The sequence below is a fragment of the Pseudopodoces humilis genome, chromosome 2 (genome assembly GCF_049639895.1).
Source record: "Pseudopodoces humilis isolate 2021_Gansu_Grassland_sample_001 chromosome 2, ASM4963989v1, whole genome shotgun sequence".
NCBI lineage: Eukaryota > Metazoa > Chordata > Aves > Passeriformes > Paridae > Pseudopodoces > Pseudopodoces humilis.
In genome coordinates, this window is record NC_142201.1 from 93227961 (window position 1) to 93249904 (window position 21944).

The 21944-nt window shown below is 48.0% G+C and overlaps 1 protein-coding gene across 4 annotated transcripts in view; it reads right to left on the bottom strand.

The window, feature by feature from the left end:
- BOC (BOC cell adhesion associated, oncogene regulated) overlaps positions 1 to 21944 on the bottom strand; it is a 54363-nt gene that overhangs the window by 23362 nt on the left and 9057 nt on the right. Inside the window, exon 1 of one of the 4 annotated variants that reach the window (XM_088051246.1) lies at positions 5875 to 5996. The exons of 2 other annotated variants lie outside the window; for them this stretch is intronic. The gene's annotated coding sequence lies outside the window, so the exon portion shown is untranslated. Of the gene's footprint in view, positions 1 to 3244; positions 3268 to 5874; positions 5997 to 21944 lie in introns of those variants that run through there. One more of the 4 variants, XM_088051247.1, reaches the window with a different exon arrangement.

A 21944-nucleotide genomic window follows, 5' to 3' on the forward strand; every position in this document is an offset into this window, starting at 1 on the left:
ACTGCCACAGATTCACCGAGCCAGTGGCTTGAGGAGACTACAGATGCTGATGCAAGCATTTCTCTTCTCCAGCCTCTCCCCCAGGCATGGCTGGGAGTCTCCCAAGACATCCCGTCTTCAGTACACATGCACACAGACACACACTCCTCATTTCATACTTGGCACAGTGAATGACAGTGATGCACACCAGGACATTTTCAGGAGCAAAACACAAACATTTCCAACAAAGTGTCACTGAAGATATCCACTGAGTGCTGCTGCCACTTCTTGGCTATGTCTGGAATACATTCTATTTTAAACACTAAAGTAAAAGAGCAATACAAGTCCATTCTAACTAAGACACACAACCTACGAAAATACTTTAGATTAACTGTTCTGCCTGAAACACACCACCTATTTTAAGTCTACACAAACCACAGGTCCATATTTGAAAGCATCAACTAGCCCCAGAAAACTAAAAATGTAAGGCCACCTTACACCTCACAACCCAGGTTGCTGTGAAGAGCTGCACACTGCCGCAGCTTTGAAGACTCATGAACAAACACTAAAACAGACAAGCCAGGTCAGGGGATTAAAGACCTCAGTAGGTGCCTCAAGAGACACCTCAAATGTCAGACTGAATTCATCTTTAATCAAGGGCAAAAGGCTGAAGTCAAGAGGAGATTTCCCTCTACTGGCACCGTAATGCAGCTATAGGATTTGGAGCTCCCTTCAGCTGTAGCACTAAGATGACCTGCAAGTCTTAGGGCACTGCAGAATTGCTCTTGTGGCTTGTCTACAGGGAAGAAGCAAGGGACAGACCCAAAGCAGCCATGACAGCCAGCCCAAACAGCCCAAACTGCCTGCTCCCCCTGCAGCAATCAGCTCATTAGCCACAATCACCATCCTCAGGAGCACCTGACTCTGCCTACTTCCACCATGGTCACTGTTTGAGCCATCAACTGCTTGAGCATGTGCTCTCCATACCCATCTCAGCCAAAAAGAGGGCACAAGTCCCATCAAGCATAACCCCCCAAAATTAAACCTCCTAACTCCTGAATTAAGGACTGACACATACTCCTCCTGAGATGCTTGATGAGTTGTGCAAGGCAAGGCTGATTACTACTAGCAAGGAAATCACAGCATTTGGGTAAATATCATTAAGCTACTCTCAAATGACTTTGCTTGGCTTTTGGTGACAGCAAAGGTGCAGAAGTGCAGCACAGCAGGGCAATGTCCATGGCCAGCCATGCTGAGGTCCACATCGTGACAGCAAGAATCCAGCAGGTTGTTTTGCCTCTCTGCAAATTGGGCTGTCCTTCTGACAGCCTCACAAGCTCTCTTCCCCCCACATCCCAGAGCTCTACTTGAAGGAGAAGTCATGGAAGAGACATTCATATAAAGTTGAGAAGAGAGAAGAAACGCCTCTTCTGAGCTGGGGATTTCAAAAGGAAGAAACACCAAGTAAAGCGACATGCTGCTGGAGTTTTGGAAAGGCCACAAAGAGCATCTTTACATGGCCCTTTGCAGGCCAGCATCAGTTCGGTGCACTAGCTGGACCAGAAGGCTCTACACAAGGCAGCTATTTCCAGGAGTTACACAGTCATGGGGAGAGTGGCTGTGAGGCCAAGATGACAAGCCCTGCTGAGAGGCAGAATAAGTCAAGCTTGGCATGGCCCAATGCGGCTTTCAGGCACCAAGAAGCATGGACAGAGCTCAGACATTGGGCATATACTGGAGGCACCCAGAGAGAACAGCTAGGCCATACTCCAGCTACTGCAGGCCACAGCCCTGTTGCATGTGAAAAAGCCTTTGGGGTATCCTCCAGTGCGAAAGAGACAAGACAGCAATTTCCCTCCCACACACCTCATCCTTCTTGGTATTCACTCCCCTCACCTGAGAAGAATCTCAAAATTTCCCCCACCAACCAGCACATAGCATCTTACAAGATACTTGAGCGACTGACTTGGAGACCCATCTGAGTTGCTCAAGTTTATTTCTCCACGTAAGGCAGCCACCAAAGCACCCTTCATTATGCCACAGCCACCATGGGAAGTCACCACCGACGATGGCTGTAAAAGTGTCCTGGGTCTGTCCATACCAGAACATGCAGTGTTGGCACCACTGCTGATGTACAAGTTAAGGTCTCACTTATTACACTCACCGGGAAAAGACTTTGAGGTAGTTCAGGCTTAAAAACACCTCACACCCTAAGGTTTACTGCACATGGAAAGCCTTTCCCTGATGTAGAAGAAACATTTTGGGGTAGGACTTACTGTCTGGTTCCTCAGTGTTGGAAGACTTTGGAGAAAAGCTGACTCATTCCCCCTATCTGGATGGGTTTGGCAGCAGGATGGAAAAATGTTGGACAGAAAGGAACTGCTCCCTGAAGCCTGAGCTGAGGGAAGGGATAGGCAAAGACGTTCCCAACCAGACCTCCCTGCAGCTCTGCATAGCACAGAGCCCCTGGCCAGAAGAGCGAAGCTGAAGACGCAGAACTGTGCATGAGACCCTTCGTGAGCTAGGACCACCCAGGCACATCGATGCAATGACTGAACTGGCTGCCCCCAGGTCTGTGAAAAGACGAAGAGCAATAGGTGGGGAGAAAAAGAGGGGAGCTCAAAAAATTTGGCTACAGCACTGGGCAGATTGAACAGTACTGAGCAGAGAATGAAGAGAGAAGGTGTGTTGCAACAAGTGTGTGTATGGTACCTCCCCAAACCTCCAGGCAAGAGTACGAGCTCTAAATAGGGACATGTGGCCATTTCTTTCACAGCTGAGTGAAGTACAAAAAGTAAATGGCCAGCATAAAAATAATGAGGAAAATGAATGAAAACATCAATTCCAAAAGAACTATTAGGATCCAGGGCCAGATTTTGAAACTCTCAGCTTCCACAATTGAAGCCAGATTTTCAAAAGCATTCAGTTCTTGACATGCTGAGCTCTCCTGAATAGGCAACCAACTTATTTCGATGCCTAAATTGGAGCTGACCTCTTTTGAAAATGCTGCCCTTAAGCAGCCTGCAATCGTGCAAAGCAAGGAACTTTATTAATCAGGCAGCTTTCGATCTGCCTCATGTCCCTGCCAGCAGCACCAGAGTGGACTGCAGTGGGAGAGAAGGCAGAGGTGGGGAGTAGAGCAGACCCCAGGCACTCCAGCTGGCTTCCTAGAGGTGGTGGTCCCAGGCAGGGGCTGCACTGGGGGCTGCAGGGCTGCAGCATGACAGGGTCCTGCTCTGCTGCCTCCCCTCCCCAAGGCAGGTACCTTGTCAGGTGCCCCTGGTTGCCAAGACTTCTGCAGCCACCACCAACACCAGCCTTGACAGCTCCAGCTTAATTGCTATCTAGGAAAAGAAAGAGTTAAAGTAATTTAAAGAGCTTCAAGAAGGAGCAAAAACAAATAAACAAAAAATATATATTTGTTTATTTTAAATTCTTTCCTGCCAGGTTAAAATAACAATTTCCTGTCGGTGGAGCTCTAAGTCCCTTTCAGACAGCCCAGTAAATCAAAAGAGGGGCCATTAAGAGAAGAAAATTAACGAGAGCTTAATCAGTTAAGGAGGGGTGGTGGGGGTGTAAAATCTGTCGGCTCAGCTTCCCAGCACACACCTAAGGCCAGCGAGGCCCCTGCCTGCAGCCCCAGCTGTGCTGTGGTGATGGAGGGCACTGCAAAGGCAGCGGAGCAAGAAAGGAAAACCAGAGGTGAAAATATAAAAGGCAAGAAAGGCCCGCGCCTGCGTGGGGGGGTGACAAAGCTCGAAAGGAAAAAGGGATTTGAATTAAGCACAGGCCGCAGGAGAGGTGTTTGCTGATTAGAAACTGAAGGTTTTACTGAGGAAATGCAGCTCACAGCCCCAAGCCCCCTCCTGCTTAACAAGGGCCAGCCAAGCAGCCCTTGTTAGTGCCACACTGCCTGTAATTTACAAGGCTCCCAAATAGGAACCAGCCTGTGCCCCAGCTCTGGGACAGCATCCCGGCACCACACATCCCGGCTCCACCAGCAGGCACGGGAATGTGCAGGCAAAAAGGGAGCTGGGCAAAGTCACCGATGCACATGGCAGCAGTCCGGGGTTGTGTCAGGCAGATGGACCTTGGGAACTTCTTCCTGCAAGGGATGAACAGTGGGAAGGGGTAGGGACTGCTCTGCATACAGCGGGAAAGGCTGCAGCAACTTCAGTCCAGCGACCAGCTGGGGACACCCTGGGTGACTCTGGAGAATTCACTGCAGCTGCTCTCTGTTTCCAGCGGGTCAAGTAGGGACAGTGATACCCCCAGCTCTCTGTTTCATACATTGAGACCTCAGCTCTTCAGAAAAAGAAATGTCTTACACGGTAGTATGGGCCAATTTTACTTGTAATCATTAGTTTTTAATACAAGACAGTACTTTTTCCCCCACAAAGCAAAAACCACTGAAAAAGAAAATGTGAAAGAGAAAAGAGCAACAGTACCCCTTTATTTTACAAATTGAGGAATCTGAGGGCTAGAAGAGGAAGCCAACCTGGCTCTTGGTAATCCAGTAAAGCAGTGGCAGGCAGGGCTGGAAGTCAAAAGCTCTCTGACTGGAACCTCCATCCCATCAAGCAAGCTGTTCTTAGATCCCAAATATTTTCCATCCCCTCTGAAAAATCCCACTGTACAACTATATAATCCTCTAGCCACAAAAATACTGTCCAGGGTGACATACCTGAGCAGATCAGCTTCAAAGTCCCTGCATGATTCCTGGGTATAGATAGCAATCTGGGCATCCCTGACTGCTTCTCCCCAGCCCATCAAACAGTAACATCCCACAGGGCAAAATTAACCTCTACCTAACGTCCCCAATTCGAAGTATTCATTTCACACTGTTAAAGTTATGCTCATTTTCTCTGAAACAGTTTGGGAAAAGGACAGGTTGATGCAGGACAGAAGCTCCCTCTCCCACAGCACAGCATGGGGATGGGTGTGCAGGTGCCATAGGGAGTGGCAGGATCCCAAATGGGAAGTGGCTGGTATCAGGAGAGGACAGAAAGGCAGAACCCAATTTTACACCACCATGTCCGAAGTCAAGGAGGCAGCACAGTGGAAATAGGGATAAAAGCTTCCCTGATTTTCCCCTCTGTAGCACTGAGAGCTGCTGATTTCAGAGTGCATTAGCTCTTTTACCATAACCCTTGACTAACTGTATGAAGTGCTCCCCTCCTCCCTTTTTTAAAGTGATTAGGCAAAAAAGACTCTCTTAGTGGCTGCTTGTGAGCTCAGAGAGTCCATCAAAAAGCCACAACAGAGAAAGCCTGGGATAAATTCATGCTCATAGTCAGAAGGAAAATATCCAGAATAAAACCTGGCATGGCACAACCGGGTGACCCTAAAAAAGAATTACAATTTTAATTCAAGCAAGTCCTGAGCAACAGACACCTCTTTAAAAAGATAAATTAAAATTGCAGGTAAAACATCTCTTTTCCTTGAACAGAATTGCTCATGCAAAGCAAACCAGCAACAAACCAAACCAGCAACATCTTTGTAACATTTTTGTCTTCCTCAAGATGAAGCTACTTCCCTGAGCAGTTTCTTTCCACAACAGCTCGCAGCACCACCAGGGAGAGGACTGGGCATGCTGGCTTTGAATTAGCAACAGGATGCAAAGCCTTCTCATAGCCTGACTTTTGCTCACATCCCTGAGGACCCAGTGCCTGCAGTTTTTGGCACCTCTCCATCCAACAGCTCCTCTGAACTGAGTGCCACTTTCCAGCTGGCATTAATCAGGCTGACTTTGCTGAGACCCAGCAAACCCCCTCATGTTGGCATTTTGTCAGCCAGCAAGCATGAGGCTGCTTGAAGAACGAAACGCCACTCTCATACCTGCTGTGGGCTCCCCAGTGTCACCGTGGTGGTGGCACCACAGCGAGCGTGGCTCACCTTGGGCACTGCCTGTGGCATGGTGGTCCCACGGTGGTTGGACCTGCCAGCCAGGGACAGCTCTAGTGCAGGTGGGCCACGGATGCAAGGATGGCCTTGCCTCACAGGATACACGTCTTTTTTTCCACAGTTACCAGGAGAGGAGCCTTGTGCTAAAACAGAGTATACACACTGGCTTTTGCTGCCCCTTGGTGTGCCCTGAAAGCAGCTCCAGTCCTTGAAAAGACAAGGCTAAAGCATAAGAAAAAAAGAAAACTCACGTCCTTTCTTCAATATCATGCTCCCCCCATGCCCTAGACACTTAATTTCCCTCCTCCCCCCCCACCCCCCCACCACCCCGGGCTTCCCCCTCCATTCTGAGTAAATTCAATTTGACAACCCTGCTAATTGGATAAACGCTGCTCCGTACGCTCCTTTAAGGCTGCCCGCTTTTCTCTCCTTGTTTTTGGAGGGCGATTGTGGCTGTTCTTTAACATGAATTCCATCTGCTTTATTTCTCCTCTGCCCATTCAAGACCCCTCCTGAATATGTATGAGGGGCTGCGCCCCCCCACCCCCTTTCTCCTCCATCCCACCTCCCTCCCTCATCACCCCCCACCCCTCTCCCTGCCCTCTCCCATTGCCCGGGACAATAACCCCCCAAATGCCCCCTTCTCCCACCCGGGCCCTTTCTGCTTTAGATAAACACAGGCAGTGTCAAGTGTGAGGAGGAGGGGGGAAGGATGGGGTTCAACTGCCAGTCAAGCCTCGGGCCCTCAATGAAGCCCGGAGGCCTACCCTAATCTGCTGCATGCTTGCCATATGGGAGCTGTGTTGCCCTGGGAAACACTAACAGGCAGAACGGAGCTTAATAGAGTCCATATTCATTGTAATGCAGTGAAATGGCTCGAGGGACTATTGCCCCTTGGGTCTGTTTTCATTCTTCTGTTCCCCCTTTCTTTTCTCTCTCTCTCTCTCTTTTTTTTTTTTTTAATAAATTTTTTTTCCTCCCCTCCTTCTCCCCCTCCCTTTTTTTTTTCCCTGTTTTTTTTTTTCTTTTTTTTTTTTTTTTTTTCCTTTCTTCCTTTCAAAAGGACGAAGTCCCTGGAGAGCTCTAATCTGGAGAGGCTGGGGGCTCCCCGAAGGGCTGGCCAGCCGACGGGGCAGGAGCGGGAAGGGGGAAGGGAGTGGGTGGAGGTGTTTAGGGAGGCGAAGGAGAGGTGGAGGGCAAGAGGAAAGTAGTAACTAATAAGCATGCAGCCGGCCAGCTGTCAAGATGCTGACAATACTGCTCCGGGCGCAAAGAGCCCGACAGGCAGCGCTGGCACGGAGCTGGTGCAGGGTCCTCTCGGGAAGAGCCTGCCTCCCCTAAGAGCCTCCCCGAACGCGGCACAAGCGGCAAAAGAAAAAAAAGAAAAGGAAAAAAAAAAGGAAAAAAGGAGAAGGGCGCAGATGGAGCGTGCTGCACAGCCTCTTCAGAAACAAAGTGCACCTAGGAAACAGATGTTGTTGCTGCAACAAGCCTGGGACTGCTGGCTGCTCTCTGGCTCCTTCTCCCAAGTGCGTGCAGGGAGAAAGTGGCACTGGAGCAGCTGCCAGGGCTGCCCCCGTGGCTGGGACATGCTGCCTCTCCCATTAAAACCTTTCAGTCCAGCTTCACTCCCAAACTGGGAGAGCTGCCACAGTTTTAGACCAACTTTTCCTCTGCACTCTCCATCTTTCTCCTTCTTGATCCACCTGTTGACTCTCCTGCCTAACAGCTAAGGTCCCAGTTCCGAGAGCTGAGGAATCCTGAAAGGGGTGTACATCTGCAGCACTTTATGGAAGGGTGCAGGTCCTGCATTCAGGGGCTTGATCTTCAAATATTAGAGAACCAGCAGAATTGCTGCTATCAAGGTCATGCAAGATCAAGGCCCCACAGAGGTGCAGCTCAACCTACTCTCTTGCCAAGGCAAGGAAAAAAGGGTCAGGATCCCCTTGAAAACCACGTCAGTGTAGTCACACACTTGTGATGAGTTATCTGCTCTGGAGTGTTTTCAGTGTTCCTCACAGTTGCTACAAACTCAGCTGATGGTGCAGCAACAAACTCTTGCTTTTTTGAGGCTTTACTATGAGACAACACTGAATCTTCACAGTAAGAAATGTTTCAGATGCAGCAGGAAAAGGGTCACTCACTGATATCAGTATGATGTGAAAGCACACCTTCAGTCTGAGGAGCAAGGGATATAGTGCACTGTATTACTAGGCTGAAGCATTCTATCCCTTGCCATATGAAAACAACACTCGCTTTATCATTCCCATCACAACTAAAGCCGGAGATCAGTGTCAATGCAATCAGAGCTGCAGGCAGATGCCGCACAAAACACAGAGGAAGAACAATCCCATGTCCTCTAGACTTCACACTAGTGTGTAGAAGAGAGTTGCTTTAGGACGCTTGATACAAACATTAACAAAACTTATCTGTCTATACCTTTTTGCTCTTTGGACAAAGAGGAAAAGCATGTAATGGAGAGCTGGGAAGAAGTGAGAGTGTAGAAGTGAGCAAGAAAAGCCCAGGGAATGACTCTGCTGGCAACTGATGCAGTGGGACCCATAGGATGGGTGGTGAGTGCCAGCTGATGCAGCTGGCTCTGGTCTGGCATGCTGAATCCTACATCAACATGAGCCAGGCCTCAGGTTGTTCCCTCCCTGCCAGCAGCTGCAGTGGAGGAGGGCGCAGGGAGCAATGGGCAGTTCTCACCAGGAGCTGTCATCACACAGGCACAGATGTGCCTGTGGGTAGTTTACATTACTCAAGGAACTGCTTTTGTTTTTCCCTTCTCATCCTTTGCAAACAAAAAAACCCCAAACCTTGAAATCTGATGTTGAGAGTCTAATTGCCTCTTGGGTTAGGGAGAGGTCAGGGAGAAGGCAGGCCTGGCAGATGCAGGGAAAGTGACGCCAGGCAAAAGCCCTCAGAGATACTAAAGGCAAGTGTGGAATAAAGGCGAGAGAAAAGAAAAAGTAGGAAAAATAAATTTAGGTGAGAGGGTCAAGAAAGAAGAAATAGAGGAGCTGGGATTTTGGCAGATTTCCTTCTGTTGCATTTGTCCCCACTGCTTCAGGGCAGTGCCACAGCCCACCTGCCACATGTGTATCCATGCTCAAGTCCTTGTCCCATTTTCCTCTGAGCAGCGGCTGTCACAGCATCACCTCTCAAGCAATTCTCTCTCCCCAGCTGACACTCTTCCACTTAATTTAAATGTGGCCCACTCAGAACAGCAGGAAAACCATTCCTGCTGTCCACCAGGAACTCCTTGCTGCTCTAAGACACAAAAGCTTAATCAACAGATACACTCCCACAGTATGCCCTGCTCACAGTGAAACAGCGTTTTTCCACGGGGATCCCAAACAGGATGCTCTTCTCCAAAGCTGTTTTCTCTCTGCATTGCTTCCCCAGCAGCTCTTGGGGAACACACACAGCCAACTCTCGCTCCCTGACTACAGGACATCAAGATGTTAACCAGAACAACCATTTTGTTACTAATGTGGCAGTAACGCTAAAAAACCCCAAATCCTAGGCTACCTAATATCACCCTATGGCCTCTCTGCAGCCAGAGCAGTGGTCAAGAATGGGAAGGAAGACCACAAATCATGGCAAAGGTGTGACATGGAGCTGCCCTGAAAAGACCCATCTCCATTTTATTGTTTCTGTCACGTGATGGGGTCAAGCTTGCAACAGGACAGACAATAAATATCCCAGCATCCATTCAGGCTGGTAGCCACCAGCTGAAACACTCCTCTCTCTGTATAATATAAACCAAAGCACAGAGGAGTGGTGGACAAACCCCACCAGTCAGCATCTGCATGGAGCACAGCAGGAGTGCTTGGGGAGCAAGCCCATTTCAGTGCTTGTCAGCTACAGCCACCTGCAAACTGAGACTCAGAAGCTCTTGTTCACAGAGTAGATCACAAGACAGAGACAGCAGCTATGGATGCTTTTTAAGAGCAGCCCACATCTTCATATGCTTAAACATGAGCCTATCTTTAAGCACCAAATTAAAAAAAATAAATAAAAATCAAAATGATCTTTGTCTAGGAACAATAGAAAAATCTTGTCCATGTCCAATTAGAAACAGTAATAGAGTGAAACAAATACACAAATAAAAAAAACAAACCACAAACCAGAAAAGTCTGCAGGAACTGCCAGTGACACTGTTAAGCCTTCCTTGGGGGAAGCTGCTATGGGGAAATTTTCCTGTTGGCAGAGCAAAGACTTGGGAAGCTTTGCTAGGCTCTGAACCTTCTTCCAGGGTGTACTTGAAGAGCAAGGGTGCCTAGAACTGTTGCAGCAAAACTGACCAAGCTTATCATAAACATCCTGAGCCAGTGGCACAGGAGAAATACCTGATAAAACAACAGAGGACTTGATTCTACTGCCACCAAAATCAGCCTGATCTTTGCCATGACTTCAATGGGAGCAGGCCCAGAAACTGCATTAACAAGCACAAGGCTAGTTTAACACAGTTGACATCAAAATCCAGAAGAGCACACAAAAGAGACAGGACAAAGTACTTGCCAGTAACGTCAATACAAAGTTTAATCCCCAGATGGCTGGCTTTTAGAGACATCCCCATCACCACCATAAAGAGAAACTGCCTTCTAGTTTGCACTCCTTTCAGCAATGACTTGTTGCTGGGATGCAAAAGAGCACAAGCCCATTTTTCTTGTCCTTTGAAGATGGCATTTAAAAGCTGCGGAATTTTTTCTTTCTTTCATAAATTTGGGAATAAATGGGAGGTTTTACTCTCCATAGCTGTCATTAAACTGCTTTTCACTAACAATACTAATTTTTGTTATGGGAGCAGGTCAAAAGCCTCTAGAACTCTCTGCTTGGATAAATTTCCCCTGGAAGACATGTCACTACTCCAGAAAACACAAGAGGAAGCTCAAGGCTAGCAAAACAAAGGGACAGAAATGACTGTCCATAGAAAATGCTCTGGCTTGTGCCAAATGCCTAAGGTGGGGTGCAGGGATTCGCACCGAGTGCCAGAATCCAGATGGGCTGAGCCAGAGCCCTGCTTTGTGCCATGATCAGCAGCTGCCACACTGCTCCAAAACCCCACAGGGCCCACCTCGAGGTGAAAAAATCACAGGGGACACACTCAAGTGGGGTCTCGGGACAAGTGACAGACTTCCCCTCTTCCCAGAGATGAAGAGCAGAGTGTTGTATTGTTTAGGCTTTTTTAAAGGTTGCGTTTGCATGTGATTTTCCCCATTTATCATCAGAACAATAAGCGCGCCTTTCCAAAAATGATGGTCCCGTTGAGGACAGTGAGCCAAACATGGCAGGAGATGAAGCAAGACCTCAGGTCGCCTTCCATAGACAGATGGGCAGGGCTGGCATATGGTTTCTCTCTCTGACAAGGGGATGCTCCGTAACAAAAGGATGGCAAAATGCTGCAGCCTCAGAGCCTGGGAAGGGAGGCTCACCTGCCTGTGCCCCAGCCAGCTCCTAGGACACACTGGCAAATGCTACAGCCACGCTCATCAAGCAGTAGTGCCCGTGATGGCTGGGCACAGCACAGACCTCCACTGGCTCCCCCACTTGTCGCTGCTGCCCATTCACACTCGAGCCCACGCTAAAACCACGAGCTCAGAGCCGAAGGCCCCTCCCCAGGCCTTTCACACAACAAGCATCAGCAGCAATTCCAGCTGTAAAGTTTGCTTTCCTTGACGCACGGTTTACTTTCTCCATTCCCCCGCATCCCACCCCTGCCACTTACCCCTCACTCCAAAAGGGCTCTCTCAAACAGGCTTAAGCTTTAAACAAATAAGGGCTTGGCAAGCAGCAGCCTGCTCCCGTTTCCCTCCCCACCAGCCCTGATCTCCCCCCGCCGCCTCCACCTCTGAGCCGCGGTGCAAGCGGAGCTGGCGAGCGCCGCGCAGGCATAGAAAACAAACACGTGGAGCAGAGCCAGCTGTGAAGTTGGATTTGGCATACACTGTTTGCAGAATGAATAAAAGCACATGGGAGAAGAGGGAATGGGAGAAGGGGGACAGAGTGGGGAGCTGGGGGTGCCCTGGGCTCAAAGGGAGAGTGTGACTCCGTTGCAAAGCCCTGGCACATGCCCGCTGGAGGGTCTTGTGCCCTGCGTGGAAGTGGAGGGGGGCACAGTCCTACAGCCACATTTCCTGAGATATTTGGCATCACACTTCCCCACCCCTTTCCTAGCGAGCTGGACTGTTTTTGCATGTGCTTGCCCTCCCTCCCAGGCAAAAATTAGTGTGTTCTGATGTAAGATGTGAAAAATAAATGCACTTTTACCCCCCGGGGCATGCAATTCTCCTCCTTTCTTTCTTTAGGGTTTCTGTTTCCCATGCACATTATGCTCCAGGGCCCCACAGCACAGGAAACCCTGACCCAACTGCCCCATCACCTAGGCTGAAATGACATATACTGAAGGTCCACATTTACACTAATCCCCCTCCCAACTGTCCCTTTCTTGGAAGGGTTTCAGACAAAATATCCCTCCTCTTAAACCCGAGCTCCCAGGAGATGTTAGCTCGGGTATTATTTATTATTCTGCCCTCATCAGTCTGGTCTAGCCATGGGAATGGCACTGGAAGGCTTTAGGAATAGATCACCTATGGCCTTACATCAACACTGGATCCATGCAGGTTTTCCTCCCTCTCCCAGGCATCTCCAAGCAAAATGAAAGAGAAACACATACACTCTGACTGGTTTGGGGCAGAATCCAGCGATTTGACATGGTTTGCTTGTGGTTTCCACCCAAAACCATGAACCAGCCCAGGTTTGCTTGGAAGGTCCTCAGCTGTGTTTGGAGGCTGTAAGAAAGGCAGCAGTGTCCTACCTGGTCTGGTCTTGGACCTTGTCCAAAACAGGTCAGCAGCTGGTTGGATTAACAGCCCGGCCTGACCACCCAGACACCTGCAGTCATATTTTCACAAGTGTCATTAGCACCCCTGAAACACAGTAAGAACTTTACCCTCTCCAGGCCAGTGGTGAACACTTGCCCCTCAGCATCGCTCCAAACCACCAAACTGACAACAGGAGACAGTATTTGGATAGTTTTCTTCCTGAGAACTACATTATGGACCCCTGATCATAGCCAAGGAAGGTAACTTACCTTAGAGAAATATTGCAATTGCTTTTTTGTTCTTGGGTGGAATTTATTGAGATACCAAAATAGCCATGGATCACTGCAAATAAAGCATTGCTCAAAATCAACCATCCCACTCAGATTTCTTTCCCTTTTGGAGGCAAGTTAGCAAGACAGAGAGGGATAGAAAGTCATGGTCTTGGAGGTTATGACACTGGATTTCTGGATTCACCTCCTCTATTGGACAAAATATACCCCTACCCTGTGTCTCAGTTTTCCAGGCTGCAAAAAAAAGGAACAGCAAACTCCAGCAGGTACAAGCAATAACGAGATGAACATGAGTCAGATAATTTCAGATTCTCATATGAAAGGTGCTAGACAGGTATGTAGTGTTATTATCTGTACTGCTTCCTGGTAGCCCCAGGAATTTTTGGATTAGTGAAATACAGATGCCAGCATCTTGGGGATACTGCCTCAGTAACTGAACCAAGCAGGGAGGGGCATGCTGACTGCAACAAGGGGAAAATATGAATTTGCACCACACACAAAATATTGTGGTTAAGGGAGACAGAGAGATACCACTGACAACAGAGAGCAGGATAATTCATTGGGGTTTGTCAGACTAAACTTTCTGTAATCAGAGACTGCAGGGAAAGTGTTTGTCAAGCAAACATTTAACATCCAGCTGCCAAGAACTAAGTAAACAGAGAAGGAGAAGTAGCAGATCCAATGTGGCACCATTTGCAAATACCCCACAATCAGCAGTCACAAGCCAACTGAGCCCATCAGCAGGCACTAGCAAAGCCAAGGGGATGAACTCCTGCAGGAAGACCCACCACCAGGATGGACAAACAATGGGCAATTCACACCTTCAAAATGTTTTCATCCACAACGGGATTTGCAGAACTGGGCAGGTGTGAGTACAGCAGTCTGTGTGGGTTCAGTGGACACCTTCCTGCACCACACACATGCAGTCACCTGGGTCCAGGCTGAAAGTCCTCCAAGATAGCGAGCAAAACCCCACAGCTCTGGTACCATGCATTTTAGTCCCACTTTACCTAAAAGCCTGCAGTGGTATTTATTGTGCTTATGAGGAGCCAGAGACCAGGGCCAAAGATCTGAGGGCAAGCCAGCTGATCGCAGCCCTGAAGCCAAGGGTGCCTGGTGGTGTTGGGAAGTGAGGGGAAACACTGGTCTCTGCTTCCCACCTAAGTGCCTATCCATCAGTCAGTGCTTCCCTCCCATGGTTCACAAGACTGCTGGAAAGGGTACCTGGATGACTTAAGGGATCCAAGAAAATGGATGAAAAATAAGCAAGTTTAGACATTCTGTGCAGTAAGACATGCACATGGAACTTCCAACCAGGTCTGCTGACATCCATGGGAAAGCATTCAATATTGAACGTGTCAAAAATAAAGCTGAAACCCATCGCAGGCAATCCTACACGTGCATCTTTTGTCTACATGCCCCTGTTCTTCTACGCTTCATCCCAACAAAGATACCAGAGTGGCATTATACACATTTCCTATAGATCAGACGTCTCTTGGCTGTCTGAAAGAATGTATACGAGACACAGGGCATGTTTCAAGGCTAGCACTGGATGCATCACTTCTCTGTCAGTCACTGGCCATGGATGCACCCACAGTAGTGTTGGTATAACCATTCCTTGGCATGTTTGTGGCCAGCTGCATTCTGCACAAGTGATCAAAAACTGTCATGCTGCAGCCAAAGGTGCTGGGAAGAGGAAGTTTGTGGTTCTGCAGCCCAAAATTACCGACACCTTTGTACCTAGACTGTATTTATGTTCAGGAGGTTCACAGAGGGGTTAGGAAAGCTGTCATCCTCCTAGCTAGAGAAGGACTGTGAGCGATCAAAGGGCCAGAGAGGCTGCTGATCCTACAGAAGAAGAGACTTGCTGGTCTAGTTGTGGTAAATAGTGACTCTGTCTGAGTTGACACAAAAGGACTTGATGCATTTTATGCATACAGTATTGGTTCACTACAACTCTGAGGGAATAGGGTGGCCTTTCACAGGACAGCCCCATCCAGATTTGAAAGGCTGAACCTCCATACTAAAAACAGTCCAGTACTACAGACAAAAACCCTTGTGGTTTTTTCATCAGGAGATGAATGACCTTCTTTAGAGTCCTGACCTAAGGGCTCCAAGTATTTACAACCTGGAAGAGATATTAATGAAGAGGCAGAGTTGCTTTAACTTTCCCTTCTCTGCTCCCCTCCTGCATCCTCACCCTCAACAGCCTTTGGGCAGTTAAATCAGCAGCCTACACACATGATGCAGTATTTAAGGCCCAAGGAGCTATAAATACAGCACTAAATACATGCCTATAGAGGTTTTCCACACCCCATACCCTCCAAACTCACAATTTTCTCACGACTGGCTCAAAACAGAGAGGAGGAACCAGTGGTATAACTAGTCAGTGGTCCCCAGCAGAACCACAAGATACCTGGGGCTTGCTGCTGCTGCAGTCCCAGCAGCGTCAGGGCTCCTTTGGTCACAGAACAAGGTGTTTCCCAAGCATCATAAGGCAAAAGTGCTCTCTATCCCGCAATGGATAGAAGCAGAGTTCAGCAGCATCACAAATCCAACCAGGTGCTTCTGGCAGGGCAGGAGATAGCACAGCAGTCCTAACCCCTGTAAGGAACACGCTGATCTCATTTTCCCAACAGCAATCGCACTAGTGTTGGACCCTCACTCATAAACAAATGTAGACTGATCATCCACTCATTAGGGTTTCCAACAGGAGAACAAGCACCTCAGACTGTTGACAGCATTTAGTTACAATGGCAGACTTTGGCTTGAGACCATTTACATCACCTGGGCCACATAACACAACAGCACCCCACTTCTGGTCCAGGCTCTTGCTGTTTTCCTGGATGGCAGAAGCGGGTCAACAAAGGGTTAAACCTGGTATAGCCTCCAAAATCACATTTTGCTTTCTGAAGCAAGAACATCTTTGGCAGGGTCCCCATCTGGGAAATGACATCCCGTCCCCCCTCGCTTCCCCTCTTCTCCCCCTGAACGCAGAACAAAGCGCTGCACTGCCCAACATGCTCCTCCACTGTTTTCATCTTGGTCCAAATGCTTCTTGCGTTTCAACTTCTGCCAAAATGAAATGCATAAAAAAATATAAAAAAGGCATGTGTGGGACAGGGGGAAAGGAAACAGAGAGTAGAGGGAAGTCATTAAAATCAAATCTTGATTAGCTACCAGTGGTGGAAAAAGGAAACAGGGGAGAGGAGATTTTTCTGTTGTGATATGCATCTTGAAGCTGAAGCCAGTAGGCCCAGAGGAGACAAGACTTCTCCACACAATCTTCCACCTGGGACCAAAACTAACATGCTTTGTCTTTCCAGTCTACCATGTGCCATGCCATCATCATCAGAGGAAGAGGTATCTGCTTCCTCAAAACAATTTCTGCCAGTCACCACACACATTTTTGACCACTCTCACAGCTGTAGCTCTCACCGAGTTCCTGCACCCAGCACTGAGCCCTGCTGGCACAGGGCTGGAGGACACAGCACAGCTGGCCTGCCCTTTCCACCTTCATACCAAACACAAAGGTTTGGCCAGTGCAAAGCCATAGGGAGTCCTAGAGGAAATGAGCTTGGAAAAGATGGCTTGTGCATGCTTTGTGGATGGGCTAGATGGGCCAGATGAAGAGTCCCAGACTGGCTCTGTCTCCCAAAAAGACAGACAGAAAAAATAATTTTAAAAAAATGCATTGGCTAAAGAAGCATTTAAAAGCCAAACAAAAAACCCAGTCTGGTTTGTAGTCTGTAATAGCTGAACCCAGGGACACACAGAGCATGTTTTTTGTTCCTTCAGTACAAAAGCCCTTGATTTCCCCTCCTCCTCATTCCAGCATTTCCCCATCGGGGGTGTCAGAGACAGTTCAAGGCCTCCCAGTGTTTCAGACAAAACTGGGTCTTGCTGTCCTGAGAACAAGTGGCTGGGGTCTAAGAGAACTGAGGAGATTTGGGGAGCTCAAGAGCTATGCAGACTAAACCTGTTGCCTCTGGAGGACGGCCAAATGGTTACTCTCCAGCATCCCCATGACCTGCCACAGGCCAGTGCTTCCCTCCAGGGTTTGGTTTCCCAAGGTGTGACTTTGGCTCGAAGGCTGCATGGCTAGGCCACTTGAATTCCCCAGGGCTTGACTGTGCTACAGATGGTGCTCTGCAGCATGTCAAAGAGAAGCAGAGATTAACTCCTTTTTTAAGTATCTCATTACTGTTATATTTTTAAACACAGCTGGTTGAAAATTTTTCAGCAAAGCCATAAATAAATAAATACTTTGAGGAAATTTCCTGTGATCTGAAAACTTTACTGACTGGTCTAGCCTTTATCAGATTATGTTCCCTCTCCAGAATGCATAAACTCCACTTGCTTCTGCTTTCTCTCCTATAAGGACCAAATCCATTGAAACATCAATAAAATATCAAGATTTCACTGCCTGTACTGTTTGATACTTAACAACCAGCCTCCTGACCAGCACAGCAATCACATATTCATTGTTGTCCCACCTGGTGATTTTTAGTTTTCCTTGTAATCAGAGGTGTTACCCGCCAAAACTCAAAGTTCCACACATTAAAAATGTATCTCCCCTGTCTGCAAAACACCTCTTTTCCTGCTCCTCAGGAGAGAGATGGCAGAACACAATCAGCTGGGAATCTCATGTCTCTGATAGTCTTTCTTCTTTCAGACATCATCCCGCTAGCTTGGTTTAGAAAGCAGTTTCTACAGCTGAGGACAACAGTCAAAATCACCATCTGTCATGACATCCTACATAAAATAAATAAGAAAGACAACACAACCCACTACCTCCTATTAGCAGACTGTTAAGGAAAGCAAACAATCACCCACTTCTGAAGAAGCCCAAGACAGGAGGAGCATTTCTCTTCCAGTCGGTCCCTGCCTGCCCGTGGCAGACAAAGCCTGTTTAGTAGTGTCTGTGCAAGACCCTGCTATTACATAAATAGCAAATAAAGTTCAGCTGAGAAAAGGTGCCCCAAGCATGAGGCTCTGAGCATGGAGCAATGGAAATGCTTGCTCCAGAAAGGCTGCCTTTCTACAGGACTTCTCATTTTAACAGGATGGTTCCCATTTAAACTCTCTTCATCCTTGAAAGAGCTCCCAGCCTCCTTACCCAAATGCTAACCCACTCCTTGTAGCCCAAAAAAGGAAATAAATTCATGAACAAATCATTTCCAGTACTTTTTTTCCAGGCTATTGTTATGTGACTGCATTTGGAAGTAAGGGAGAAAAAACCAAACACATGACTGTGGTCAGAGTCTGGCCTAGAATAGGGGAAGGGAAAAAAACCCAAAAACCTCAAACCCCAAACCCAACCCTTGTTTCATTAGTTTAGTCATTTTTGGAGAAAACTGTAAGCAGTAAAGAGACCAGGAATAAACACTGACACCAGCTCCTGGGCTTTGGAGGTGACAAAAGGATATTCTAATCTGTTCTTCATCTATCAATGTACTCTGATCAGCCCAAGACATTTTTAAAACCTAAGTCTAATATGCTAATATACTAATGAGGAAGAAGCCAACCTCATCTTCTGTTGCAAAGGACTAAGAAGCTTTTGTGTTGTGAATTGCTTTATCATTTTAGAATGTCTTTTCAATGCAGAAATCACCTTCACTTGAGAGGTATTAGCAAATGTTTCACAGAAAAGATCAGATCGTCTTCTCCAAAGACTCACCCAGCAGTGTTCTGGGAGGACACAGCAAACCCCTGACATTTGCTTGTCTGCCAGGAAAAATATGGATTTTCGAAAAATCCTTTTATTACTGTCCAGTAAATGTACATAAGGAGTATGAGATTATTGTACAGAGACTGCTTTAAGAACTCAGGTGCTCTGCAAAAGCCATCCTCTGCCTCAAGGACATTTATCCCTAATTGCTTACAGGGACTGTCAGCACTTTCTTTGAGAAGGGAAATCTGTGCCTGTCCCACAGCACTAAATACCCCCAGAAAAACCTTTCACTGTTCAGTGCAAAGTCATCTGTAGATTAGCTCAGGCAGTACCTACCCTTCAAATTACATTAAGTACTGCCACTTGCTACAGACCACAAGTGCAGCATTAGAAGTGGGAAGGAGTAAGGTCTTTCCCCTCCCTCTAGCAACTGTGAAAACTCACCTATCTAAGGGACAATCTCAGAATTACCATTAGGGAAATTTTTCACTGTTTCTTACCCTGGGAAATACCATAAACTCTTTCAGGAAGAGAAGCACTCAGTTTTGTGAAGATGCTGCTCCATGATCTTAGATCCAGTTCTGCAGCTGGCACACTCTGCCCTGGGATGGCTAAAACAAGATGTTCTCATATAGTCCCATTCACACCGTGCTGCAGGATTTAATAATTCCTCATGAAAGAGGTAAGCTATATAAACACAAAATGTTACAATGGGACAAAAAGCAGCTTCAAGAATTCTCTCTGCAAGCCCAGCAGGGAAACAATTATAATTTCCCTCTGCATTTCTTGCCAGCTGAAGTTTTTCTGTTTCTCTGCTTTACTTTGCTGATAACAAACATCTGTTGGGAGCATCCCACCCTGTGCAAGAGAGGAACATATCCATCACAGCCTTCAGGGCTCTGTACTCAAGCAAAGCCTCTGTATATCCACCTCTGTTACAGCCACAGATAAACCTCTGCTGGTCTTACCTATCAACTACAAAATTCTTCCATGGAAAATTAGTCCTTTTTTTGCAGCCCACAAGTAGTTCAAATAGTTATGGAGACCTTCAGAAAAAACACAATGAGCCTCTAGCAGAGATGATCTCTCGAGGTCCCCCATATATGCCTAAGGATCTTTATTTTAGGATCTTCCTCCCCAGTTCTTACCTACCATCAGCTCTTACCCACATATTTCTTCAGCAGAAAGCTCTAGAAGCCCAAATCAGCAGGCTCCAAGATAAAGCTGACCATCTGTGGCTCATTAACATCTCACTGAGCCTTTTTGGCCTGGTTCCTACATGCCCCTTGCAGATGCTGGCACGTCAGCACATGCCGTGTCCGCTGCTTCTCTGCCTGCCTGCAAGGAGACAGGTCAGCATAAAACCCTCCCAGCCTGCAAAATGCGGTGAGATCAGAAACGCTGGTGGGGACTTGAAAACGTTGCCTTTGAACCCTCAAGACCCAATGCACCAGCTGAGGGGAAAGAAGGGAAGGAGAGACATGGATCTCATTTGGAGGACGGTGTTTCTCCAGAATAACCTGTGGGGAGGCAGCAGCCCTGCCTGTGTCTGCAGGCAGCCACCGTGCCCGGGCAAGGGTTCCACAGACCCGCTCCGACACGCAGCGCGCTGCACTTGCCTCGGGTCGGCGAGGGCTGGGAGCATCTCTGCAGCAGTGGGCTGGTGCCTGGGGAGGCACCCCTAGTTGTTCCTTATCAGCCTTCCCCAAAACAAGTAAGGGCAGGGGCATCCAGGATATGGCCCAACAAGCCTTTCTCAGCCCCAGCAACTGCTGCTGGCAGCACTAGGACCTCAGGCAGAGGAGGAGAAATTAAAGCCAGAAAACAGGGAGAAAAGGGGGTGCAAGGACCTGGCAGAGGCACCCACATCCTTTGGGAGGCAGCATGCACCCAGGGAACAGGGGCACACTAGAATCCTCAGCTGCAATCCTGTTCTCCCTTCTCACTGCGAGGTCTGAGGCAAAACTGAAAGGGAGCTGTGTGCTGGGAGAGAGGAAGAGATTATTCTCAGTAAGCATAAGGAGGGATGGGTGGCACAAACCCATTTTTTAACACCTTTTCCATCCTATGCCCTGTCTAATTCAGCTGGACAGCAGTGAAGGCAGCAGCTATGTTGGGGCCTCTTCGCAGTCCTTCATGCACAGGGAGTGACCTGGAATCAACGGAGAAGAAAAAGCCCTTACTGTGCAGCTGTCTGACATCTCCCACCACTCTTCCACTCCCAAGGCACTGACTGCAAGGGCACAAAGACCTCATCCGATATCTCTTCTATAATTCAATTATTTAGCTTGCAGAGAGCAGATCAAAACATTTGCCAAATGGAGGAGTCCTACTACAGATAGGCTCCTCTTCCTGCAGAGTACAGCAGAGTCACCTCTTCACTTAGACACAAAGAGCCTCTGGCAACAGAGTGCCTTAAAAACAATATGTTTCAAAGCATTCCTCTGAGCAAAAAGCCTCTCACTGCAGTTCAGGCTGTTACTCAGACAGCAGTAGGGCACAGCCATGAGCAGCCCCTCAAGACAGTTTGCCTGCAGCTTTTTGCAAACAGATACCAGAAGAAGATGCATCTGAATCCCCACCTGCTCCCCTAAACAGTGCTCTAAGTCAGACAAGAAAGGAAGAGGAAAGAACCTGCCCAGGATTCACTGAAGCAATCCTATCCTCCTTGGGAGATAGCTCCCAGTTAATGCATTACGCCAGGTTTTGCTCATGTCCTGCCGTTGGTGTCAACACAGCTGCTCCCTACTGAGCTACCTGTGCCTGAAGGGGTCAGGTATGTCCCCAGACACGTGTTCAATGTGGTCAGGAAGAGCAACTCTTTGCAACCCTGCTGTTCCTGCACCTCCTTACAGTGTAAGATACCTCTCTGCTGACCTGAACATCTCCTCTTGCACCTGGGCACAATACAAGCCATGGACTTGGCTTTAGCAGCATCTGTTAGAGCTTATTCTTGGCTTATGCACTGAAAGGCAATGCCTCCAGAGCAGGAGAAGCACAGTCCCAGATCCCCTGTGGAAAGAAGGCACACAATATTTATGTAATGGTACTGTTTAACTTGAGATTGCATGCTGCAAGCAAAACACTGTTATTACACTGGCACTTTCCTCTTCCAGCTACCTTTCAAAGCACGATGCCGCAGCTGAAAACTGGCTGACAGCAGAGAACTAAAGACAAAACTGGCTCCTTTCCTTTCCCTTCAGCCACAAGCTCTTGCTCTCCAGCTCTGCAAGACCCACTGCCTGCCCCAATGTAAGGCAGGCACAG